The sequence below is a fragment of the Ambystoma mexicanum genome, chromosome 5q, assembly GCF_040938575.1.
Source record: "Ambystoma mexicanum isolate Mex_15411 chromosome 5q, UKY_AmexF1_1, whole genome shotgun sequence".
Lineage (NCBI taxonomy): Eukaryota > Metazoa > Chordata > Amphibia > Caudata > Ambystomatidae > Ambystoma > Ambystoma mexicanum.
In genome coordinates this window covers 1,163,939,725-1,163,967,720 of record NC_090933.1, presented here as the reverse complement: position 1 = coordinate 1,163,967,720, position 27,996 = coordinate 1,163,939,725, and positions in this window count along the sequence as shown.

The following is a 27,996-nucleotide window of genomic DNA, read 5'->3' as shown; positions in this document are numbered from 1 at the left end:
GTGTCTCATTTACTGATGCAGGCCCTGTTGCCATGGGACCCTCGTGCCAGGACGGTGGCAGAGGTCTGCATGGTCAGGAGCCTGGCAGGCTGTGCCTCCACCCCGATGGCGCTGGTGTCCCATAGTGCCAAGGGGCCTGCCCGATGTCCATGGCAGGCCCCAAACCCCCACAGGCACTGGGCCTGTGGTGTGCTGCGAGGAACCAGCACCCGGGGGCGCCTGCCGGATGGCCATGGCAGGCGACCCCCAACACGCAGGAGTAATGGCTGCTACCACACGGGTCACGGCCGTGACACCGGATGACCCCTAAATGACGTACCTGGGCAGGAAAGATCCTGGTCTGAGGTTTGACTCATGCAGAATTGTGTGATAAAGGCTTTCCTGAAGAGCCTGAGACAGTATGAACGTTAACACTGTATTCCATTGGTACATAAATACACCTATGTAAAACCCCAGAAGCAGTGTTCAGTATTTAAACGTCAGAGGGCACAGCAGGGTGCAGCACGCCTTTGGTTTGTTTGTTGAATGTGAATGAAAGACTGATGGATCGGAAATTGCCCTAAATGGCACTTATGTAATATGGAAACAAACACTCCATATTTTTTAGGAAGATAAAAGGCCTCTGTCAGCTGCCACTTTCTTGTTAAAATAAAAAGCAGAAAGCTGAGTGAAGAAGGAACCAACCTAGACACCAGAAATATGATGGGGTTCAAAAGAAATGTGATGGGGCCCCAAATATTGTACAGCCGTCTTGCTTGTTTGCTCTCTGGCTATCCATGGCAGGGGTCTGCTGTGTGGCTTCTAGCTGTTGCCAGGAGAGGGAATAGTCCCAAGCTGGCACTCGCAAACTCTTTTTTCTTCTGCTAGTGGTGCTGCAGTGAATATGTGGAACCCCCTCTGGGTTATAAGTGGAAGGCATCATCATGGGCACTCTTTGTTGTGCCTATTGTGCCCTTTTCTCAGCACTCCCCAAGTCCATGCTGTGACTGGGATGGCGGGGAGAGCTCGTGGGTCCTTATGTACTTTATATGGTCTATCAAGGCATTGTGGCTGACACAGGGCACACAGGCTTCTTTTTTTCAAAATTCTGTCTGGCATTGACTGGGGTGGGGAGGACGGCACATGTCATGATTTTCATAATACCTTGTATGCCAGAGCCTAATCTCCACCCCACACTTCCTGGCAGGATTACTATTGGACAGCATGGTCCACTCTCTCGGTGTGTCTATATATCAATGCTTATTAGCCTGGTGTTTATGATAAATATTAGATACTATCAATAGATTTCCTATACAAATCGTATCACTAAACCAACAAGTGTTTGTACTTGCAAAATAGTGTATTTTACACTGATGAATAGATGAAGCACAATATGGGTCTTGTTTAGAATGTATCTATATTTATTATCTTGTGGAGATAACATATGAGCACAACAAATAGAATAGACCAGCATTATACAGTTTCTATATGAGCAAAAAAGAAGTGGAGTACACACCCAGCATCCCCTTCTTCTAAAATGTTAAAACGACCTACTACCAATCACCATTGTATATTTAGCCATTGTGCTCCAGAAAACCTAAAATTATACTCACAATTGTGATACTTTCGATTGGCAAGCCAGGGGACAAATGACGATTTAGGCCAGCTCCCCTCTGCACAGAAACATAAGCAACCCCAGACATGTTTCGGCCTTATTGGGCCTCCTCAGTGAGCTGCAGCTTCGTTCCCTATAGTGCAGCGAGCAAGGGACCCACGTCTGGGCATACCCTCTCTCACATAGGGAGACAAACTGAAACCAAAAACGTGATGGGTGGAAGGTTTTGAATTAATCTGAACCACTGGCATTGCTCTGGGCAACCTTCGACACCACCGTTTGCCCATTTGAGCCATTGCAAAAGGGGTACAGCCATATGCAAATCAGTCAGGTACTGACGCTAATCGGAGCAGCCCTGCCCAAACTGCTAGGCCAGGTCCCCTCTGCACAGAAATACTAGCAACCCCAGACATGTTTTGGCCTTGTTGGGCCTCCTCAGTGAGGTGCAGCTTGGTTCCCTATGTCTCAGCGAGCAAGGTACCCATGTCTGGGCATACCCTCTCTCACATAGGGAGACAAACTGAAACCAAAGAAGTGATGGATGTAAGGTTTTGAATTAATCTGAACCACTGGTATTGCTCTGGGCAACCTTCCACACCACTGTTTTTTAGCCCGTCTGCACCATTGCAAAAGGTGTCCAGCCATATGCAAATTAGTCAGGTACGGCCACTAATGAGAGCAGCCCTGCCCAAACTGCTAGGCCAGCTCCCCTCCGCACAGAAACACAAGCAACCCCAAACATGTTTCGCCAATGTTGGGCCTCCTCAGTGAGGTGCAGCTTGGTTCTCTATGGCGCAGCAAGCAAGGGACCCACGCCTGGGCATACCCTCTCTCACATAGGGAGACACACTGTAACCAAAAAAGTGATAGGTGGAAGGTTTTGAATTAATTTTAACCACTGGCATTGCTCTGGGCAACCTTCCACACCACTGTTTTTTAGCCCTCCTGCGCAATTGCAAAAGGAGTCCAGCCATATGCAAATTAGTCAGGTACTGCCACTAATGGGAGCAGCCCTGTTATATGTTATAACCATTTTTAAAGCGCACGATCGCCCGAAGGCATCATGGCGCTGGAAAGGATAAAATCGCTGAACCAGGAGGGGCACCAGGGTACAGCAGGGCCCAGAGCTCAGAACAAGTGGGTCTTCAATGCCTTACGGAAGGCTAAGTGATTTGTGAAGAGTTTTATAGCAGCTGGCAGATTGTTCCAGAGCTGGCCCGTTGTGATAGAGACAGCCCGCCCTCCCAGCCAAGAGCGGCGGTACGGGGGCACACATAACAAGTCAGCTGAACCAGACTGCAACAGGTGGTTTGGGACATATTGTTTGAATTTAGTACATAGGTACTCAGTGCCCTGATAGTGCAAAGCCCGATGAACGATGCAGAGGGCCTTGAACTGTATACGTTGTGCCACAGGGATCCAGTGGAGAGTGCGCAGAATGGGCGATATACGAGACCCATAAGGGGTCCCCGTTGCCACCCTAGCTTCTAAATTCTGAAGGCGCTGTAGTCTGGCAACTAGTCCCTTCGGTTGCGCCAAATACAGGGATTTGCAGTAATCCAGTCTGCTAAGGATCATAGGTGCTACCACGGAGGACGGATTATAACAGGAATCAGATGGAGCACTTTCCTTAAGATCTTAAGATGGAAATGCCCCTGCTGGCACAACAAAGATACTTGGGCTGTCAAGGAAAGGTCAGCTGACATAGTCACCCCAAGATTTTTTACCTTCAAGGAAGAAACCGGAAGAGGACCCAGGGATAAAGGCTAGAAAGAGGAGATCCATAGAGAGGGATCCGGAGGGGAACCTACCACCAACACCTCGGTCTTGTCCCCATTCAGTTTCAACCAGTTATAGTCCATCCACTCTCCAATTGCACAGGCACTTATGCAGGCCCGCAAACACCCCAGCCGGATCAAGATCAAGACGGATCAACACCTGGGTATTGTCTCCGTCCGAGTAGCAGCTGATGCCGAGGGAGCGGATTAGACCAACTAGCAGAAAATGTTAAAAAGAATGGGGGACAAAGCAGAACCCTGAAGGACACCACAGATCATAGGTGAGGATTTAGAAAGAAAAGGTAGAAGGGAAAGGATTTGAGACCTGCTGTCCAAAAAGCAGCCAAACCAGGCCAATACCTGTCCCGATATTCCAATCTGGGCCAAGCGGGTAAGCAAGATACCATGATCCATGGTGTCAAACGATGCTGACAGATTGAGGAGAATTAGGGCGCTGACACCTCCTTGGTCAACCAGACCGGCCAGACCATCCTGCACGGACACAAGGACACTTTCAGTCCCGATGCCGGGACGGAAACCTGACTGGGCCGGATCGAGCATATCGGAGGACTCAACAAAGGAAGACAGGAGAGGGGACACCAGTGATTCGAGAAGCTTCATAAGACAGGGAAGCAGAGAGATAGGACAGAAATTATACAGAAGAGAGGGATCCAAGGAAGGCTTCTTCAGGAGGGGAATAACAAGAGCGGCCTCAAGCTCAGACGGGATGACTCCTGACTGGCAGCAAAGATTAACAGCTGTAGTGATCTCAACCAGAAGGCTAGCAGATAGTTGTTTCATCACTTCAAGAGGTAATGGATCAGTGGGTGAAAAGGATTTAACCCTTTGTAGCACCACAGAGACCATGTCTTCTGAAAACACAGGAAAAGAGGACCAAGAGGAACTGGGAGATTCAATAGCTTCACCATTGGCCCAACAACAAATAAAGGGGGTATGGGTACGGCCGGACACAGCTGCCTTCAATATTAGCGCAGATGGTAGCAACTTAAGTGATAAATAAAGTGGACAGAGAAAGAGTAGGTCTTATCGCCGGGAGTACATTTAGGAAAGGAAGACAGTGATTTAATCAGGGCAAAGAGGGTCTTGGGCTGATTTAAGGCAGTTTCAATTTTCTCAGCAAAATAAGATTTTTTTGCAGTAAAAATGAATGCTGAATAAGCTGAGAGACCAGCCTTATACAAACTTTTATCAGCAGGATCATAGGCACGGTGCCATTTCCGCTCAAGCTGCCTCACTCCCAGATGCGCAGATCTTAGTAGATCCATAAACCAAGGCTCGAACGGGAGTCTACAGGGTTGAAACTGGAAGAGAAGAGCTACCTCGTTGGCGGAATCCATAAACCAAAACTGCTATGCCAGGTCCCCTCTGCACAGAAACACAAGCAACCCCAGACATGTATCGGCCTTGTTGGGCCTCCTCAGTGAGGTGCAGCTTCGTTCCCTATAGCGCACCGAGCAAGTGACCCACATCTGGGAATACCCACTCTCTCATAGGGAGACAAACTGAAACCAAAAAAGTCATGGGTGTAAGATTTTGAATGTTGAAACTCAACAAATTAGGATTTAGAAAAAGTGCCAATGTTTTGCTCAAGGATATAACTTTTTCAGAGTTTAGGCATTTGAAAGCTGTTTGCTGCTTGTTACCAAGGCATTTCAGCTATGCAAGTTAGCCCTGCCTTCAAATAATTGAAGTGCTGGGATGCACGTACAGCGTCCCCGCCAGGCAAAAAGTCTCAGGCTGTGAAAAACCTATTTGTGTGGAATACAGTGTGGGCAGGGCGAGTTTGGCACAGCAAAAGGTGCATGTATCCCTTGTAGTTAGCTTTGACACATATTGGATACCAACATATAGCAACACAGAAGGAGCAACATATCTATTACTGTTGCAGTTCAGGGGTTATAGATAGGGCAGTGTGCAGGCCCTGTGTTTGTTAGTTGTAGACAATGTTATGCTTTTTAGTGAAGTACACGGAAAGAGCTCAAGTAGATGGAAGATGGAGTCAGAAAGGTACTGTGGTAGAAGAGAGGTCAAACTGTGAACATCGCAGGAGTGCCACCATATTGGATTTCATGGCCTAGTACACAATGAACAGAATAGAACGCAGGACTTGTTGTGGAGCTGTGGCTCTGTTTAACTCAGCCCCAAGCCAAATCCCTTTTCCATTACCCAGGAGAGAAGCCGAGGTCAGAGAGACCTGCGTTGCACTGATAAATGCCAATTGTATCTAGCTGCAAGACCCGAACATGGTGGGAACATGATGTTAGTTGTAGGGAGGGCATGTAGGGATATGCCCTTTGGAGGACAAATTCATGAGAACAGGGCATGGGGTTATGTGATGCCAACAGGCTCAGCAAAGATTTAGGGCACTACTGCCCACACTCAGGGGTACTCATCCCATATGAATTACAAGTACACGCATAACCAAAGCAAATAAATCCCTCAAATTCATACTCAAGGGTGATGCATTGGTCATGTCATTAGTGGGCCACTGGGGTTTGAAAGAGATCAGTGGGGAGCCGTGTCTGGAACATTCCATGATTTGAGATAGGAAGAGCAGAGGTGGTACAAGGTCAGGGGTGCAGCTTGTGTGGCCGCCGCATCTGGAATAATGAGAAGGTCTACTGTCTTATCAAAGCAGAGTTGGCCTAAACAGTTTACTTTGAACATGTCTGGATTGGAGGGTTGCACATCACATGACTTTCATGATTTATTAGTGTGTCAATATTTTAGTAACTGATTCTGTACCTGGATTCAATAGTTATGATGTAGTGGGACGCGTGTGGAATGGGTTTAGAGAAGGTGTGGCCAATCGGCCCAGAGACAATAAGGTGACTTAGAAATTTGTATAGGTGGTAGCCAATGAAGGTGTTTTGATAACATTGTAATCTATGTATGCAGATTTTGTGGTTTTCCGCTATATAATCTGTAACTACTTGGGGTGTGATGAGCTACATGTCAGTTCAGTTCTACGGGACCATCCGAGACCTTTTTGCATGTAATAAACCTTGTTTTCCCTTGCATATTAGTGCAATGATCTTCTGGTCTCTTGGATTATTTTTATCATTTGGGTGTTGGGTTGCTCATCTCTTTACAGGAGCAAGCATTACAAATTAGAATTTGGAAACATTGGCAAAGTGCCTGTGTTTAGACCCACAGACTAGAATTGCAGTCTTAGACTAACCATCAAAGTTTCTGCTTGGCTTCCTTACCCAGCCAGGTCAAGATTGTGTGACCTCCAGGCCCTGCTCCTCCAGGATTCAACGTGACATACCCTTCAGTGAAATCTCAGGAACGTCCTGCAGGCTGCTGAAACAACATGTTTGTAAAGGCTAAGACCCACCCCTGTTTCCATGTTAGCCAATGACATTCTTACAGATGATGATGTCATTGATGTAATCAGTATGAACAGTAGAACAGAACATTGTGTTTCATAATTGAACTGAAGCCAATCGTGTTGTCATCTGACACTCACATAAGAAATGCCGTGTTTGAACAAGATGGGCCTTGGACAAATGTTAAAAAGACATCAGTGCTTTATCTTGTTTAGCAAAATATTGCATTTATTTCTGAATTCTTGTGCTCTTCTGTGACTGTTTGAATAATAGTGCTAGTAAGTTGCTACGCGTAGTGCAATAACAATACCGATAAAGTGACCAGTCCCCACAGGCCATCCCCACCCCTTCTGGTCCCCCTGTGATGTTCCCTTGTGCTCCCCACCCTTCTTGCACACAGGTGTTGTCTGTGTTGCTTGATTTGATTCTTCTACCCTCCTCCACTGCCTCTCCCTCCAGACTACTTCCGGAGGAGTCTGTCCTGATACGTTCTGTTTTGACCATCATTGTCTTGTGGCCAATGCTGGACTTTACTTTTATGGACTTCATTGTTTCACGTTGCGTCAACCTTTCTCAACTCTCATGCTGGACTTACTTTGCATCTTGTACTCATGGTGTCCTTGAATCATGCTGTTGCCATCTTCATCTTGTATCCTGGCTTGCAACATTGTGTGTTACTAATGACTTCTCCAATTGCATTTGCTCTTCCCTCTTGCTTCTCCACTCTTTTTGACTGCTTGCTCTCTGTTCTCTCCTCCTCTCCCTTTCTCCCTTTTCCTATTTCCTCCCCTCCTCCCCTTACTTTCTTCTATGACTTAATCTATCAGAATTGTCCCTGGACCTAGTATGATAGCATCCTCGTCTGTCTTCTCCCCCTTGCCTTATTTGCCCCCCCCAGCACTATCTGAAATGTCAGCAGGCCTAGTGTGATAGTCACTTGTTTTGTTGCTCCCGATAGTCTCTTGTTTTGTTGCTCCCCTCCCTTCTGCACCCCTCTCACTCCCCTTTTGTTTTTCTCTGGCTCTACCAGATATTTCATCAGACATAGTATGGTAGTCGCCTGTCTAGTTCCATTTCCTTCCCACTCTCCCCCTCCCTTCCTTACCTATGTCTTAGCACTTGCACTATCTGATATGTCGTCAGGCCGAGTACGATAGTTAATTTCACAACCTTACTCTTCATGGCCTGTAAGAATGTCATTGTATTTTCCCTTGTTCCCTCCCTTGCCTTGAAGTGCTTTGAAACGTATTGTGTAGGCGCTATATACATAAACTATCATATCATATCGTATCAGGTGCTCATTAAAGCAAGGCAAGAACGTTGGACAAGGGGAGCAGGCTGAAGGCCAGTCCAAGGATTTCTGTTGGAGGCCAGAGGCAGCCAATGGTTTAAGCAAATAATCCTGTGGCAGCTCAATGTTGTAAGGCAGACCAAGGCATAAAGCAGGTCACTGCTAAATCTGTGGCAGAACGCATAACAGTGATCCTCCTCCCATACTATGCTCCCCTCCACCAAACACATACAACATCTGCAAACATTCTTAAAGGGAATATCAGAGCCACCGCTTGTCCCCATCTACCATGACGGAGACACATGTGGTAATGCAATGTGTCCCATGGGCTGGGGGCATGCCAAAAACAGCCATTTCCCATTATAGCCATAAGGCGGATCACCCGATTACACAAATTGGGCCATTTATGTTTTTCTAGATCCACAGTACAATTTAACAAATAGTAAATTGATGACATAATTTAAAATATGCTTTTACACGTCAGGTGAAACACACCTTGAATGATTTTCACATTTAATTACCCTCATGTACATACAATGAACAACTATTTTTCCAGGTCTGTGTATTTGTTTATTTTTCAGTACCCCTTCTTCCTTATTCAACATGGAGTTGAATATGTATCCCCTTTGCTCAAATGTTGGAGGGTTATTTTCGTACACTTAAGTCAAGTCTTCTTACATATATAACCCCCTTCTACTCCCCAATAGAGACTGGTACCTGGTGCCCACAGCAGTGTTATTCAGGCCCACCAGGCTCAGCTGAAGTGAATGTTTGGGCAGTCACCCATTTGCACTGTGTAACTTGTAGATAGACAAGTGTCCCGAGTACAGGTAAACTCCTTGAACAGAAGCGACTGAACAAATATGCACTATAGCACGGCTTTGGGCTGAAAGAAAAACATTTATGTGAAATACCCTTTTAAATTGCAATGGTTTCTTTGGACCCCCATTATCTCCTAGGGACCATATTCTGTTCTATGAACAGCATTAACGTCAATGGACTGGATTTCCCCATTGCTCCAGCTCTGCTGCCCAGCCCATCCCCCACATCATGTTTAAGAGACAGACTTTTCAGTTGTTGACAGTTGGAAAACGTTGAATTGTTTATTCCTCTCTCCTTATCCCTACAATGACGGGCAGTTCCAGTTTCCTTCCCCACCTCAGGAAGCGACAGCCCACCCATGACTAATTGCTGGATGTCATCAGTTCGACACTTTTTGGAACAAACCTGAATTTATTTTTAAATGTTATGAAAACAGCATGTGATTTCAATAATTCTCACTTTATTGTATCATTTTACTATTAGGAATATTTCTGTAATGTGTGTTATTCATTTGGTTCTTTATTCTCAGGTTTTCATGTGTAGATCTGATGTTGTTAATCCTTTTTAGCAAGTGGTATTGTCCTGGTTTCTCCCGCACGCCTCCACATCTATATAAATTGTGCCTTTAGATATTTTAGCTCAAGCCCCTGCGCTCGGTGTGTGTTTTACCCTGGATACTTTCCATTTTTCTGCTGTCAGGACTGACTACGTCAGCCTAGAACTCCTGGGGCTTCAGAGTCATGACTCATTATGATTAAATCCATATCACATTCACTACAGAGAGAAACAATGCCTGGCTTCAATAGTTCATATGTTAAATGTACCCACGTCACAACAGTACAGCAAAGATGCAGTCCCTAGAATTGCATTGACAGTGGGGAGCTGCATGAGGATCCTTATATTGGAAAAACAGTGTACATGTTTTACCCCACCCATAAGAAACATTGGGTCTTTTAAGGCAAAATTGAAGTATGTGTGTCACTGATGAGTTCTTGGATTAGGATTCATCAGGACAAAAGTAGGAATACAGAACATCAAGTTAAAGTGAGCACTGAGAGACGTTTCGTGTCATATCCATCTAGGGTTCCATTTTGGCAAACATTTCTCTACACATATACCTTCCAAGGGATATTAAGTAAACTCAGAGATATTTTCTGCTCCCAGGAATGCAACATTGCTTTTTAAATAGGGCATCATTGAAGGTTTACCAGCCTTGAAAAAACAATAAACCCTACATTCTAGTTTATGAAGCTTAAACTGATTCACCACAAATGCCAATCAGAGCATGTTTTGGATACTGAATTAAACCTCCATGGATGACATAGAACAAACGTGTTCTTGTATCCAGGAATACAACTTTTAAAGCAACAGGTTGAATTCAAACTCACATGAGAATATGCATTATTTATGACAGTGGAGGGCCACCTGCAGCTCCCCAAATGTCTTGGACTAAAACCCCCATCAGTCTTAGCCAGCATGGTCCCTGCTGAGTAATCCTGGGAGTTGCAGCCCAAACATCCTAAAGGCAGCAGAGTCCTGCTTTATGGGCATATGAATGAGTGCTTGATTGGAAATGGTTCTTTCAGATTTATTAATAGTCTGGAGGATAGGATGTCTGCATCATCCAAACATGGGTAAAACAGCCAGTTAGAATTCTGTCATTTCATTCATAATTCAAGAGGAACCACCTCTTCAGAGTGAGTATGCATGGGATTGGCAGTTTGAGCAAACCTCACTCACTTCCAATTTTGACCACATCAACCAACTCTTTGAGCTTTCTTCAAGACCTGAGGTATGGGGTGTGACCTCATACATAAGTAGAAGCTCTGAACGTTTTGTATGAGGTTTTAATCAGGCAACACATAGTTTGGGGGAGTCTTCCACCCACCCCAAATTAGGCACGCAGAGTTTATATATCCTGGAAAGTTTTTTTATGAACCTGGGACCCCCAATTTAACAATATTGATTTCCTACAGTAACTCTCCACATTAGGGACAAGAAACAAGCAGGGTTCCACAGAAGGTCTAGTTTTTAATAAAATGGAAACAAGTAAATCAATTTAAATATAAACAAATTATGCATCTTTCAAATTCCAATGTGAACATTGATTAAAATGAAGAATGATTAATATACTAGTCACTTCAATTGTCAATGCTACATTTACAGGAATAGAAAGGTTTGTAACACACAGACATCACCATCTGTACCTTTAATGTACCCTCAGCATATATCCACCATGCATTGAAAAGTGTACGGGGCTCAGGATAAAGCTGTCATTTTATAAAAACCAAAAAAATCAGAATGTCCATGCCTATCTAAGCCTCTCTGCTTCCCCCATATTTACAATAAATACCACCCTCCCTTACTCAATGATCATGTCAGAATTCCAATCAGAATTATATAATTGAAATACAAGCTACTTGACATTCCTACATGTAAATCGCTGGAAAAGAGAAGAATTTCTGTTTGACTGTGCACTAGATTTCCATCAGTGGTGTTTCTATTGCATTAATGTGTAAAAGTGTACAATTATCAATTTCAATGGACAACTTTAAGTGTGGGAAAATGGGTATCTGTTAATCTCCTTTGTCTTGAATGTTTCAGCACCAGTAACAGAACTCCCATTGTGATGTACCACGCAAATTACTTCATTTACCTTATTTGTTTAAATATGTATCCAGTGAGATACCTTTTGGTTACCAGAATATTTCTTCTGTGTTTGATCATTACACAGACATGAAGGCAAGGGATCTCCTAGCACACACACCATAGGGACTATTCTATTAAATCTCTAATTCCCAAAGCACATACACTTCTGAAATATGTATTAATTTACAGGGATGTTCAGTCAATTCATATATCTGCCCCCTCAGTGCTTTCACTAATAAAAAGAGATAAAATGTAATCTATTCTCCTTTAGATTATTGTTCCTCCCAGGATCAATTCCCATTAATTTTATACTTACATTGAAATTTCATTTGGCTTTCTCTGATCACTAAGATAATGCCATTCCTCTCACTTTGGCATTAGGAGTGCTCAGATAACCATTATGGGGGCTATTGATGTTTGCATGGCGCTCCTGGCACTTCCTGAAGCCACAGTCACACAACACCATTGGGGGAATATGACTTCCTTGTTCTACTAAAATGGCCGCACAGCAGACCATAGATAGTTTCCTGGAGGGGTCTAGTCATTGAGTGTGGCTGCCTATTAAAGTCACGGCCAAAGTTCAGCCCGTGCTTCGCATTGAAACTGTGGACTGCAGCACAATGCTTACCCAGAGCTCTCAACTCACACGAGCGAAGCTATTGTTGAAGAGTAGGAGGATGGGAGATGATGGATTTCATTGGGACACGTCATAAAGAGGGCTGAGAGGAAAGTTTTAGTGGGCAGTAGCAGGGAAAAAGAGAAGCAGACATCTTTCTGCACTACTGGGGAGAAGACCTGGCTGTGGGGGTGTCCTGCTGCAGTCGAGACTGGGGAAAGCTGAAAGAATTACCTTTCCACTGGCAGAGGCAGTCCTATCTGAAAAAGCTGAGAATTCCAGGCAATGACCCCGGCTTGAGAAGGCAAGCGTTCCTTTTTGCTGGAGTTAAGCCAAGAGAGCCACATTCACAGAGAGAAGCCTCTGAACAGATAAGGTAATTACCTAACTGGGGGAGCTGTGTGTGTGCACGAAAGTATGCAGTCAGTGTAGAAAAATGAAAGTCCCGTGCGTGTCTTAATCAAGTGCTAATGTTGCAATTTAAGTTCTGTTCTCCGCCACTATAATTGCAGTGTGTCATTGAAAATGCTTTGATTGTTCCATTTTATTGCTGTAAAGAATGAGATCATGTCTAAATGCAACTTTTATAATACAGAAAATATTTGAAAACAGACGGGTGGTTTATTTTCTATTTACCATTACAATGCCAATGATGTGGGGAGATTTTTAAACAGTGCAATGGTCATTTTAAGACAGATGTGTGTATGTCAGAATCAGTATGAATAATTGTGAGTGACTGTAGTATAACTTGTTGGAGGTACATGAGCCAACGGGAAGAGAGACTCTCTGAACATAGCTCCCTACCGTATATAAGGTAGTGGAAATTACCACAAGACTACCACATATAGCTCTCTGTCGTAAATAAGTCAGTGAGTTTGCCCATGGTGGCGCACCAACACTATCACTGGAAATTGTGGTATCTCTAGAATGCAGGTCTGAGGTCTCTCTAGTGATCACACGAAAAATCTAAGCGAAGATAAGGGATTCTGGACATTGGGGCCACAAATAAAACAAGGGAATTATGCTCACCAAAATACCACCAACCACGTATACCAAATATGCAGGTCTGGGTGCTGAAATAATGCATGTCCATTGTATTATTGTTGCACATGGCCAGATCTGAATACAAAGAGTGATTATTGCTAAGTTATTTTTCGGCGGTAATAAAATACCGTCAGGCCCCAAATCTCCACAAAATACCCTACATATTTATGGTGCGTTGCAGGCCGGGAAAGTGATCATAGAGTACCTACTGGGCGTGGCAAGCGTGTCTCACACTGCCATTTGCACATTAAAGGGAACCCATTTTATAATAGCAGTGTGCCACTAAAAACGAATTTCAGAATGTCACAAAGGGAAACCACATTCTCAGATCTAGTGCAATATTTAGAGGCAAAGTTATTTGCACATGGGAATTGGTCTTCGAACAGTACCTTAGAATGGAGTAACCGCATTCAGGGTGAGGTGCAGAAAGAAAAACTAGACAATATTTTTGCAGAAGGCAGCATAATTCAGGTCTGCCTTACAAGATTATTGAATGCAGCCGATAAAAGTGCAGAGAAAGACTGTTTAATACGGCTATGCGGCAAAATATGGTTTATTTTAAACAAGTCCCTGCGAATGCAAGAGAATGATACTCAGCTAATTAACAGGTTAAAGACTGAATTAGATGGGGCAAGTAAAAATCAGGAAATGTTGAGAGCAGAATTGGATGTATGCCAAAAAGACATGCAATTAAAATGCAGAGACTTTGATACTCAATTATCCAAAAGCAAGAAACAATTTGAAGATAGTGAGCAAGAATTGACACACTTAAAAGCCTTAGTGGATCACATTAGGCAGGATAAAGATGAGGTTGTTTCAGAAATGCAGATTTTACAAAAAGAACATTGCGAAAAAGAAGGTGATCTCCAGAGTGCAGAACAAGAAATGATTAAAATGATCCAAGAAAGAGACAAGAGAAATAAAGAGTTCAATGAATGCCAAATGCAAATGTGCGATATGCAGGAGGCAATTAATAAAATGAGTGATGAAAATAATTATTTGCATGATGAAGCCAACAGACTCCTTAAAAAGTGTAAGGACTTAGAACAGCAAATGTGCATTCCCAGGTCCCAGGAGAGGCGGCAGGGTACCACATTCAATGGAGTGGAGGTGAATTCTAGCTCTGCCCAAAGAGCTAGTGCCCCAGTGACAGGACCGGTGACTGAACTTGGTTGCAGCGCCCTTGGGGGATTTGATACTCCCATTGGGGGCAGCCACCAATCTCATACACCTGAAAACAGGATTGAATCACAAAATAGTGCAATTCCATGCATTGCAACAAGTAGCCCCATAAAAATAATGAAATCCATTAAAGCCCTGATCAAACCATTTAAAAAGGGAGGTGAATGCTGCATTGAGGATCACTTAGAAGCGGTGCATGACATTTTTAAAGCGCTCCAGATACCTAAGGAACAGTACAGACAATATTTTCATTTAACTTTAGATGCCCCGACGGCCAGCATCATAAGGGGATTAAATGAACAGCAGAATATGACATGGCTGGAGTTTGAAAAAGAAATTAGGCGTCATTTTTCTCCTTTTCAGTCATTGCAGGAGGCAAAGAAAGTCGCGTACACTATTACTGCTGGACCTAATACATCACCTCGCCAATTTTTACAAGACTTAAAAAGAGCATTCTCTCGCTTTGATGTATCTTTTGACTCAAATTCCAATGAGTTTAAAACCGCATACTTCTATGGGCTACAGAAAGACATCATATCCCAATTGGTCCGTGAATTTGACCGTGACAAGTCCCTTGAATGGATTGTACATCAAAGCACCAAGCTATATGAGGTACTCTATTGTCAGGGTAGAGAAAGTGATAAAATGAAAGATACTAGGCCTAAATCTAAAGAACCCTCAGCCACAGTAATGGAAATCAGGTCAGCCAAAATGTCCCTTGAGTCTGCTCAAAGCCAAGGTAAAAATAATGTGACACCTGAACAAAGGGGTAATCAACAAAGATCGCCATTTCCTGTACCAATGTTCCAATCACATGATCCTAGTAATAGAGAGAGCTACATCAGCCCTAGATATTTAGGAGATAGACCCCGGGTAAGGTACCGGTCTGATATGGCAGGTATGAACAATAACCAGAGACAAAATCAAGATCAAAGAAATGATGGTCCCTACCAGTCATTGGGGACACAGAGCAGATTTGATCCCAGCACCATGATATATGGTAATCAGGATAGGCCCCGATATGTGGATCGATTTACTGATAATGGAAATCAATATAGGGGCCAGTACCCACAATCTGAGAGACAGGACATGAAGCAAAACGTGAACTACAGTCCACGCCAGTACAATGATTCCCCACCAGGGGACTATAATCAAAGGATGGGTGCAACCCGCTCCCCTCCACAAATGAATCAAGAGTTCAGAAACCATCCCAACCGGTATCAATCACCTGAGAGGTATCAGAATAGATCCAATCAGGGGGAAAACAACCAATATCGACCTAGGCCACAGAAAGAGGATCCTAGAGAGGTGGAAAGGTTCCAATGCCTTGAGGCCCAAGTGAAAATGTTAGCTGAGCAAATAGGAAAGCTCTATACAGCGCAAAAACAACCTTCCAAAGAGGGGGCTGATGGCCATAGCAATGACCGGGGGGCTTCCGAAAAGTGACTAAGTACTCATGATAACTGCAGTGCCAAAATGACAGATTGCTCTGATATAACTTTGCATAACGACTCTGAGATGACTAATGGATTAAAAATGAAAGTACCAGTAAATGAAATTGTGATGGAAAGTGTAAATACTTCTAAAAAAGAGGTACGGTTTAACTTAGAGCTAAATAAAACAGTAAAGATTTGCACAAATGAAAAAGAAACATTAGGAATTCCAAAAGAACAAAGGGACAGATTTAAGAAAAATGACTCATGCATGGGGAATACCAGTGAACAGGGAGTAAGTGGGGATGCCATAGCTCCTTCCCTGGGCAAGCAAAACAATGACCAAACACAGACAGAAAAAGGAAATACTCACAAGGAGGGTACAAGTCAATCACCTGAAAAATTCATTGAGCCACATATTTTTGAAGAGGCTGAAAGGGCTGGTATTACACTAAATGATCACAAATGCACAGAATTAAAAAATGACAAATTGCTGAATGATGTTGTGACACATGTTCAGTTGGAAGGTTGTAATGTGGTCTCTGATGTTACCCAGATGGATGGGCGAACGGTGGCCACACTCCAAAAAACCTCTGAACATGGAGAAATGAATAAAATACCTCGCACAGAAATGGGTAAAAAGGAGGGAAAAATGTCTTTTCATTTACCAATGTGCTTAGCCAAAAGTGAAAAAGACCTGAGAAAGGTGAGCCCTGAAATCAGTAAGAATTCACATTTCTTATGTGTATTAGAGGAAGTTGAGGACAGATATTATGCACCCATCACTGTAGAAGAAAAATGCCACACCTTTGCTATGATTGACACTGGCGCACAGGCCACAATTATGTCCAAGGAGCTGATAAAGAGTATCAATGAAGGGAGGCCTCCACAGAGTCAGATCACAGTGAAGGCAAATCAAGGCCCAGTGCATAACTTTAATGGGGAGGAGGTGCCCATCATAGGTGTAACTGAGGTTGACATAAAAATAGGAAAGCACAGAATGAAACAAGAGGTATTGATCACATCTATTTGTGAAATTCCATTTCTGATGGGGACAGATTGCCTGAAAAGATTGTCTCCTCTCATAGATGGGGTGAATGGAGTGCTGTGGTCCTTAACCAAAAAACCATTGAGGCCTAAGAAACTAAAATCACAAAACAGCAATATAAAAGAATGTCACACCGTTGCCAAAACAAATGATGCTGTGGAGGTATATCTCCAGAATAGCTGCATACCTAGTGTCACTGTTATATTAATGTGTCAAGACAAAGATCAGAGCGACAATGAAAAACTACCTGTACAAATATACTTGGACCCAAGGAAAGATTGGCAGACTGCCATAGACGAACACACATTACGTTTCTATTTAAAAGAGAATACATGCAAACAGAATATTGTTCCTAAAACAGATTCAGAAAAACACATTACCACTCTGGCAGAGATACACATGGAAGATGAGCAACCATGGGTTCACGCTGGTATAAATGATTATCTTAAAACAATAAAAGCCACTTTAGCGCTTGAACATGAAAGGAGTTTCATTAATGAGAAATTGTTGCAAAAAATTATGGAGAGGGAAGAAATCCCGAAATTTAGGATTAAAAACCAATATGTTTCTGGGTTGGACAGTCCAGACTTTGAAAACCGAATTACAGGCAGATGCATGCTTAAAATTAGCATTGGGCAGAAAACAATTTACCATAATGTATGGATAGTGAGTGGAGCACAAAATGAATTTTACATGGGCAATGACATCATGCACAGAATGTGTATGGTGTTAGATTTCCTTAATCAAAAAATATGGTCACGCCTAGGGGGGCCGGCACCTGAATTTGAAGACAAAAGAAGGGCTTATCATTGTGCACAACTGGTTCCTTATGCCATCGAATTACAAATAAGGAAAGATACTATTATTGCTGCATTTACAAAACAGTTTGCAATACCACTGAAATGCAAAAATGGGCAGCAGATGAAAGGCTCTGATGCATTTGTATGCCTGAATGAATCCATAAAACAGCAAGGCCTGGATTATGAATACATTCCATTGGTAGACATTGGTGAGGGATCTGTAAAAATCATGGTAAATAATAAAGGTTGTCAGGATATTCATTTAGAGGAAAACTCCCCATTAGGAATGGCCATACAAAAATCACATTATACGGCAGATTTAAATAACATGGTGATTGGGAATATTCCTGAAAAATATGTAGATGCCAAGGGCGAGTTGCCAGAACACCTGGACTCTCAGCCCAAAGGAATATTTAAAATTCATTCTGTGTATCCTTATGATTCAAATGAGACAGTGTGCTGCCATCAAGAGGATTGCATAATATTTAATTTAAATGAAAATGAAACAGGAAATCAGCCCATTGAAGTGGAAGCTGATCTGCCAAAATATTTGAAAGTGGCAGCTCTACAAAAAGACACAGCCACACAGTTAGAGGAAAGCGCTGAGATTCCTTTACCAGAAGAGTTTCCAGAATTTTCCAGAATGGTAGAAGAGCAGATCTCCTTAGCGGATGCATGTGACAGCGATGAGGATCGACGCAATCTGAGGGAAATATTTATGGAGTTTAAGGATGTATTTGCAAAAGATGCTTATGATTGTGGTTTAACTGATTTACATGTGGCCACACTACCAGAAGGTTGTAGCAGAAATCCAGTGTTTGTACGCCAGTATAGACTACCGCTGGCATGTTTAGAATCATTGGCAGAGATTATTAAAAATTTGGAATCACGGGGAATAATTAGGCCCATTCATAGCACATCCAATACGCCTATTTTAGGTGTGTTAAAGCCAAATGGTCAATGGCGGCTGTGTGCAGACTTAAGAGAGTTAAATAAAAGAGTACCAGTATCTAGATGGCCACTACCATTCATTGATCAGGGCCTAGCTCAGATACATGGTTCAAATGTATTTACCACGTTAGATCTCACATCTGGATATTGGTGTGTGCCATTGGCAGAGGAGATACAACACCTATTTTCCTTTACATTTGACAGGACTCAATATGCCTGGCTTAGAGCTCCGTTCGGGTACATCAATAGTGGGAGTGAATTTGGCATATTTTTGAGAAAGGCCATGCCGGATGCAGCGGAAAGAGGGACAATAGTTTATGTGGATGATGTCTTGATAAAAAATGAAAACCTTAAAAGCCATTTTGATGAAATAAGACATGTGCTTGGCCAATTGCAGAAAGCAGGCGCCAAAGTATCTTTGCAAAAAGCACAATGGTGCAAGAAAAAAGTGAACTTTCTAGGGCATGAAGTGACTGAACATGGGCTAAATCCACAAAGGAAGAAAATAGAGGCCATACAAAGATTAAAAGATCCTAAAAATGTGAAAGGAGTAAAAAGTTTATTAGGGATGACAGGCTATAACAGAAAGTTCATTGAGAATTATGCAGAAATCACTCAACCATTGACTAAACTGCTTAAACTAAATACTCCCTGGAGATGGGAAAGAGAGCAGTCTGATGCAGTGGCTAGATTGAAGGAATGTCTTGTAAAGGCACCATGTTTAGCATACCCCATAAAGGACAGGGATTTCTTTATAGAAATAGGATTTTCTGAACATTGTATGTCAGCAGTGTTATCACAAAAACACGATTTGAATCACAAAACCATTGCATATGCAAGTAAGGCATTTTCCCAAGTTGAAATGAAATTTAATGAATGCGAAAAGGCCCTATTAACCACTGTGTGGGCGCTACAACATTTCCGCCCCATTGTTCAGGGAGAAAAGGTGATTATTGAAACAAATCATCAACCTTTGCAATTTTTAGAGAGTAAAAGAATTAGATCAGGCAATCTAGCACAATCCAGAATCACTTCATGGACGCTGGCATTACAAGGTTTTCCCGTAGAAGTAAGATATGGACAAAATAAAAAGAGCCCAATTGCTCAAGGGTTAGCTGACTTACATGACTGTGCAGCTGAACAAATAACAAATGAAATGGATGTGGAAGCTAGTTTACAGGGATTTGAACAATCACCACACAAAGCTTTTGATGAAAAAACATGCAAGGATTTGCCAACTGTATATGTGGATGGTTGTGCTTTTCACATTGAAAATGACAGTAATAAACAATTAGTGGCAGGAATAGGAAATGTCTGGTTGAAATGTGAAGGCGTTCCTAGTATAGGGATGAGGATTGGAGATAGGAGCAGTCAGGTGGCGGAATTGGCAGCCATCTATAAAGCAATTGCTACTGCAGTTGATAAAAAGTTCAGTGAAATTGTCCTGGTGACTGATTCTGACTATGCACGGAATAGCTTTGTGGAGTATTTGCCTGGTTGGAAAGCAAGAGGCATGGTTACATACAACAAAAAGCCACTTAAACATGGAAAAATGATACAAGCCATAGACAAATTGGTGTCAGAAAATAATTTAACAATATACTGGAGAAAAATTCGTGGGCATTTAAAAACACCAGGAGAGGATAAGGAGGGAAATGATAAGGCAGACCATCTGGCTAAGATTGGGGCTGTGACGGGAGAATTGCTACCTATTGATTATTTAATGGGTGAAATACAAATTGATGCAGTCACACGTTCTAAAGCACCAAAGGAGGTAGATCAACCGGTGGTGCAGTGGAGTCATGACACGCCAGACCAAGATTTGATTGAGGCACAAAAGAATGATCAAATTTTAGGAATCTATTATAATCATTTGATAGATCCTGAACAAAATCCTTTAACAGAAAATGATTGTATGGGAAAAGAAGAGTTGAGGGTGTTATTAAAGAACAAAACACGAATTAGATTACAGGATGGACTCATGATTAGAGAGTCCATAACAGGGCAAATACAGTGGGTAGTACCCCTTTCATTCAGAGGACTAATGCTACACCATGCACACGATGCCATAACTGCAGGCCATAGAGGTTCACAAAAGACATTAGAAATACTAAAAGATTATGCTTACTGGCCACATATGTCCCAAGATGTGGAATTATATACTAGAGGATGTCTAGTATGCGCCCAATTTAAACCTGCTTCACCAATGCATAGAGCACCATTGATGAAAAGAGGCCTAACTCTCCCATGGTCAGATTTGCAAATAGACTATGTAGGTCCTTTAAAAAGGTCGAGCAGGGGACACCGCTATATTTTGAGTGTGGTATGTTTGATGTCAAAGTGGATTGAGTGCATTCCCGCACCAGATTGTAGTGCGCAAACAGCAGCCACATTGCTGGTGAACCATGTGTTCTCAAGGTTTGGGTTGCCACAAAGAATTGAGTCAGACAGAGGAAGTCATTTCACAAGTACTCTAATGAGTAAGGTATGGCAAATACTAGGTGTGAAAAGGAAACTACATATCGCATATCGGGCGGCGTCTTCAGGTACAGTTGAAAGAAGCAATAGGTCTGTTGTGGACATTTTAAAGAAATTTGTGGCAGAAGCAGGTTCCAGCTGGGATTTGCGTTTACCATTGGTTTTGATGGCAATCAGGTCGACTCCTGCCAAAGCAACAGGTGTTAGCCCCCATGAGGTCTTAACAGGTAGGAAAATGGTGTTACCACAACACCTACTATACAGAACACATGAGCAAACTCTAGTGAGTGCATCCACAGTTCATGAATATATTGATGAACTGAGGAGGCATTTGCAACATGCATTTGCTTTTGTGCAGAGAAATCTGGAAAGAGCTGCTGACAGTGCTAAGTCATATTATGACAAAAAGACATCAGTAAAGGAATACAATGTAGGGGATCAGGTGTACAAGTTTCATTTTGGAAAAAGTAAACAGAAAAATTCTAAATTTCTGGCAGCCTGGCAGGGGCCATTTCGAATTATAGATAAAGTCTCTCCTGTAGTGTATAAAATTTTGAAAAATGAAGGTGAAACAGCAATAGAGCAGTTTGTCCATGTAAATCAAATCAAACCATGCCATCCCAGACATGAGATCAGGCAGCTTGAGCATGTGGAAACGGATAGAGTCCCTTGAGAAAATAAATGGGTGTGATCAGGAGGCAGTGACAAAGAAGTTAAAAAAAAGTTGATTGTTAGGATGGCACATAAACACTGTAATATATGTGAAAATATATAATATAAATAAATAAATAAATAAATAAATAAATAAATAAATAAATAAATAAATGCACATATAACGGAAGCTCGTGGTTGGTGTGCAGAGAGAAAGTGTATTAAATATTGAATGCTGTCTTATATGTGTTTGTTTTCTTTTAACTTGTGTTTAATTTCAGAAAAAAAAAAAAAAAAAAAAACGAAGTATTTTTACCAAGCATGTTTTATTTTTGGCAAAAGGATGAAGTTAGTATTGTGCTATGTACTTAATCTGTTTATTTTCTATTTTGATTTAGACAATTAACATTATTTGGTCGGAGGTTCTGGGACCAGAGGCCACGGGAGACGATGGAGTCCTGGAGACCGCGAGGACGGATTCCGGGAAAGCCCCAAAGAGGGGTGAAGACCAAGGCTACAAAGCGATCAGCATTGAAGATGATACCGATGACATGTTTAACGATGGTGATATTTGGAGGGATCTTCAAGAATTCAGAAGCACAGGTTGTCATTGAACCTGGACCAGCATCTGGTATCGCGGTGGAAGAGGCACCAGGATTCATCATGAGTGATAGAAGGATGATTTTCCAAAATATATACATTCCATTAAATCCTGAGATTTTGATTGAAAAACACTTGAACAATACCGGAATTAAGATTGAACAGACTAAAGAGTGGCTGGAAATAAGAAAAGAGGACACTAAGCAGTCAATAAGAGATATATTAATGCAATTGGAAAAAACATTCGTGAATTCAGCAGACATTAAGAAGAAGAGAGGAAAGAGAGGTGCGGTGATGCTCGCGATATCAATGGTAATGTCTATAATTGGAGCAATAATAGGTACTACAATATCAACAGCCAATTCTATTTCGGTAGGAACACTGAGTACTAAAGCACAACAACTGAGTATTGACCTAGAAATAATACAAAAGACATTAGATGGAATTAGAGGGGGACTGGATGAACAAGTAAGATTCATAAATGAAACTGCAATCATTCTAAATGAACAAGCGGATGTGATGCAACGGGCGACTAAAATAATACTTAAGCATGACAGAACTTTAAATGAAATATTGAACATAATGAGTCCTGTTGATAGACTATTAACGAATTATATGAGAGAAGTTCAAACTGCAGTTTCACAATTGATTCAAGGACATATTCCCTTGTATTTTGTTTCGCAGGATATCATTCGTCAAATGATAGAAAGATTGACCAGGAGGGAAATTGACCTTATACAGATAAAAATTGCATTCGAAATGGGGAATGCAATGCCGTTATATGTGGACTTGGAAAGACTAGAGATCGGATTTTTGCTATGCATCCCATTTGTAGCCCCTGAACTTATTTATCAAACGAAGTGGGTACACAACGTGGGATTTTGGCAAGAGGACAAATTCATTAAGATTAAGACTCCAGAAGTGGTGGCATTTCAGTCATGGGAACCTGAAGTTTATTTAATACCAAACCTGGAAACATGTGTAACATTTAAAGAACAAAATTATATGTGTCCAGGTAAACCGTTTGTTCCTGATGCCACAGATGCTATTTGTGGATTGAAATCTGACCCAAGTATATCAGAGGGATGTGAAGTGATTATTAGTAATATGGGGAGTGAAGAAATGGCACAGGCTAAGATGGTCAGAGGTAAATGGTTGGTCAGCACCTGTTTAAAGAACATGACGGTAGTACATTTAAACCATGGAACATACGTGGTTAAACAGGTAAAATATAATGTTTTTTATTTACAGGTTCCAAAGGATGCAATTGTGTCAATTGGGGGATTAACATTGTTCCATGTAACAAATGATGTTTGGGAAAGCCAAGTGGAAAATATCGATTTTTTTCAAAGGGATACTTTTCCAATAGATCCAGATGTGGAATATTTATTGAATCACAAAGAAAGACATGTTATGAAAATGAATTTGCGAAAAAACAATATTACAATTAGTAATCTGGGCATAATAGAAGTGGAAAGATTTAATTGGGGAACCTGGGGGGAACGCTCAATAGTGGGTTTGGCTATCCTGGTGCTAATCATGGGTGGATGGTTGATTGTGCTATCAGTAAAAATGAAAATGTTACTGATTTTACTGACTACGTCAGGAAGAGAAAGATATCCCAATACACATGCATTTTAAGAGAAAAAGAAAGAACAAGTTGTTTTTAGGAATTGGCTTGGATTATAGCCAAGTTCTAAAAAAAAAGGAGGGTATATGTAAGGATATTTGGCGTGTTACAGTACACAGTACAGCAATACTGCACAAGTAGCACAATTTTTTTTGCAGCACCACCACCACAATGGTGCGGTGCATTGCTATATGGGTTAGCAGATTAACAAGGAAAGACAGGCTATTCAGTCAAAAACGATTTTAACATATAAGATGCAAAGCTATTTTTACAGTTAAAAGCACACGTGTTCATTTAAAAATGCACACTATTTTTCACCTGAAATGCCTATATTGCTAGAGACACATTTGAAAATTAACAACTAACCTATTAACCATTAACCTGACTAATAAAACCTTATTTTAATATAACCCACTAATAAAATGTGTTCTCTACTGCAGAATTAGGCATACTCTGAAAACCAGTTAAATGAGTGTGCAGATTTTTTTTTCTTCTCTTCTCTGCCTGATTATCCGTGTTGTTGTGCACAGTAACGGCAGGAAGGAGGAAGTCAGATTTGCAACAATTGCAAATGTATAAGCGAAGCTATTGTTGAAGAGTAGGAGGATGGGAGATGATGGATTTCATTGGGACACGTCATAAAGAGGGCTGAGAGGAAAGTTTTAGTGGGCAGTAGCAGGGAAAAAGAGAAGCAGACATCTTTCTGCACTACTGGGGAGAAGACCTGGCTGTGGGGGTGTCCTGCTGCAGTCGAGACTGGGGAAAGCTGAAAGAATTACCTTTCCACTGGCAGAGGCAGTCCTATCTGAAAAAGCTGAGAATTCCAGGCAATGACCCCGGCTTGAGAAGGCAAGCGTTCCTTTTTGCTGGAGTTAAGCCAAGAGAGCCACATTCACAGAGAGAAGCCTCTGAACAGATAAGGTAATTACCTAACTGGGGGAGCTGTGTGTGTGCACGAAAGTATGCAGTCAGTGTAGAAAAATGAAAGTCCCGTGCGTGTCTTAATCAAGTGCTAATGTTGCAATTTAAGTTCTGTTCTCCGCCACTATAATTGCAGTGTGTCATTGAAAATGCTTTGATTGTTCCATTTTATTGCTGTAAAGAATGAGATCATGTCTAAATGCAACTTTTATAATACAGAAAATATTTGAAAACAGACGGGTGGTTTATTTTCTATTTACCATTACAATGCCAATGATGTGGGGAGATTTTTAAACAGTGCAATGGTCATTTTAAGACAGATGTGTGTATGTCAGAATCAGTATGAATAATTGTGAGTGACTGTAGTATAACTTGTTGGAGGTACATGAGCCAACGGGAAGAGAGACTCTCTGAACATAGCTCCCTACCGTATATAAGGTAGTGGAAATTACCACAAGACTACCACATATAGCTCTCTGTCGTAAATAAGTCAGTGAGTTTGCCCATGGTGGCGCACCAACACTATCACTGGAAATTGTGGTATCTCTAGAATGCAGGTCTGAGGTCTCTCTAGTGATCACACGAAAAATCTAAGCGAAGATAAGGGATTCTGGACATTGGGGCCACAAATAAAACAAGGGAATTATGCTCACCAAAATACCACCAACCACGTATACCAAATATGCAGGTCTGGGTGCTGAAATAATGCATGTCCATTGTATTATTGTTGCACATGGCCAGATCTGAATACAAAGAGTGATTATTGCTAAGTTATTTTTCGGCGGTAATAAAATACCGTCAGGCCCCAAATCTCCACAAAATACCCTACAAGACCATAGATAGTTTCCTGGAGGGGTCTAGTCATTGAGTGTGGCTGCCTATTAAAGTCACGGCCAAAGTTCAGCCCGTGCTTCGCATTGAAACTGTGGACTGCAGCACAATGCTTACCCAGAGCTCTCAACTCACACGCTTTTGGCGGGTGTCACCCGCCTTGTAAAAGGCTGACTCACCCGCCAAGCCTCCTGCACGCCCATTCATTCCAATGGGCGTCTCACCCGCCAAAAACAAAATCGGGTGATTTCACCCGCCTTCGCAGCACAAATGGTTGAGAGCTATGGCTTACCGGCGCTCCAGAAGCAGATCTGCAAGGGAAGGAAACATAGATTAGTACACTCTGAACCACCGAGAACATAAAGAATCAGGCTCAGCACCTACCGGTCACGTCACAGAACCATCTGCATCTCTGTACAGCTGGGCTCCTCGCTTTCAGCTCCTCTTCCAGTCCTGTGGGCTCCTCGTCATTGATCTCCCGACACACGCCTCCTCCACAGTATAGCAGCCGCCAATCATTCATGTCTGTGGAATAAAAAAAAGGAACGGTAAAGAGTAGTGCACGAAGCTTCCCAAATTGTGCACAGAAAACAACGCGTGCATTCAAAGACAAGATTTACCTGAAAACGTTTAAGCAAGCAAACGCTCCACTTCGCTTCGCCGAGCAGAGGGAACATTCTCCTAACACACGTGCATTCCAAAGCACACACGCCTGTTAGCAGAGCGCCAAGCACTGCCAACCACTCCAGATCCTGCCTGCAGGAAGGGAGAGACACAGGAAATCATAATAACAAAGATAAAGACTGTAATCGACGTGTAGCAACTCGCGCTCCTTTCAGAAGCTAAACACTTTCAAATCAAGCAGCAATCAGGCTCCCCACTCAACCCTAGGGGCAGAGGCAAGACAAGGGAGAGACACAAGAAATCACAAGAACAAAGCTAAAGACTGCAATCCACGTGTAGCAACATACGCTCCTTTCAGAAGCTGCATACCTTAAAAGCAAGCAGCAATCAAGCACCCCACTCAATCCTAGGGGCGGAGGCAAGACAAGCCAGGCTACTACACAAAGCAGGAACTGAAAAATTACTCACCATAACAAGGGCGCTCCTCAAATTACAGCAGGACTGGGCTTGGCGCCAGTGAAGTTACTGGCAGCAGCCTCCACCAGGAACATAGCAACCCTGCAAGACAGCAAGATGGAGAGCTTCCCTTACTAAGCACTCAGGTGAGCATAGGTCCTGGTAGAATTCCTGGAGGTTATAGAGGGGAATCACGGGAGTGAGGGGGACCAGGTTTAGGCTCCTTAAGATAGTGACCTTTGTCTCTTATTTTGCAGAAGTCCTCTCCCAATCCCAGCTGGGCCGTCCACAGCACCAGTTGATCAGAGGCTCCCAACGCTCCCACAGAGTTCAGGTAAGCGTTACAGACAGGTGGGCACACTCATAAGGACTGGTTCAATTACCCCCCTACGGACTGGTGGCCACCAGTCGGCAAGATGGTGTCTGCTTTCCAACACAGCTGGGTCTCCCTCTTTCTGTATTGGGTATGCCTTCTGCCTCTCTTCTTTTAAAGAAGGCCTAGGTATACATTCCAGGTAGGCCTCACTTACAGTGCTCTGCTCATAATCCAAAATGGGTCCAATGGGAAAGCAATCTAGTCCAGTCTCCTTTCTGGCATTGCCTATTCCCCTTTCTCTCCTTCTTTTTGCTTGTCAGTCAGTCCATCCTAGTCAGTGAGTGAGCGAGTGAGACTGTGAGTGCCTAGAATCTATGTGTTTGGACTTTTTATAGATTATAAACCCTCTGTCAGTGTATGTCATCTTACAGCATTTCAAAAATGACATCAAGCTAAACATCCCCTCCATACTCAATGAGCATGTTAATAAAGAGGGCAGCGTAGTGTGAGTGACTTCTAAACCCAGTTTCCCACCCTTTGATGTGATGTTATCTTGGAGATTGCCACATTAAACAAATGTAATTTTCATCTTGGCACAACATGGGATGTGTGTGCTACAGATTTCTGTCTTTTGATATCTGATCATTTTACACACAAATTCCATTCCCTGCTCAGAATAACGATTTTACCAGCACAAACACTATGATATAAGAATCACTGGAGCTCGCCATTTCTAAATATCCTCATTTGCCTAGTTTACATAATTAACATAATATCAAAACAATATTATATTACATTCAGCTGGTAAAACATTTGACCCTGAAAATTTTAAATATTAAATGGAATCTCCAGTTCCTCTGCATGAAAATAGAACATCTGGTGTCATATAATGCAAGTTCCTTTGCATCTGATAGTTATCAAAGTGCAA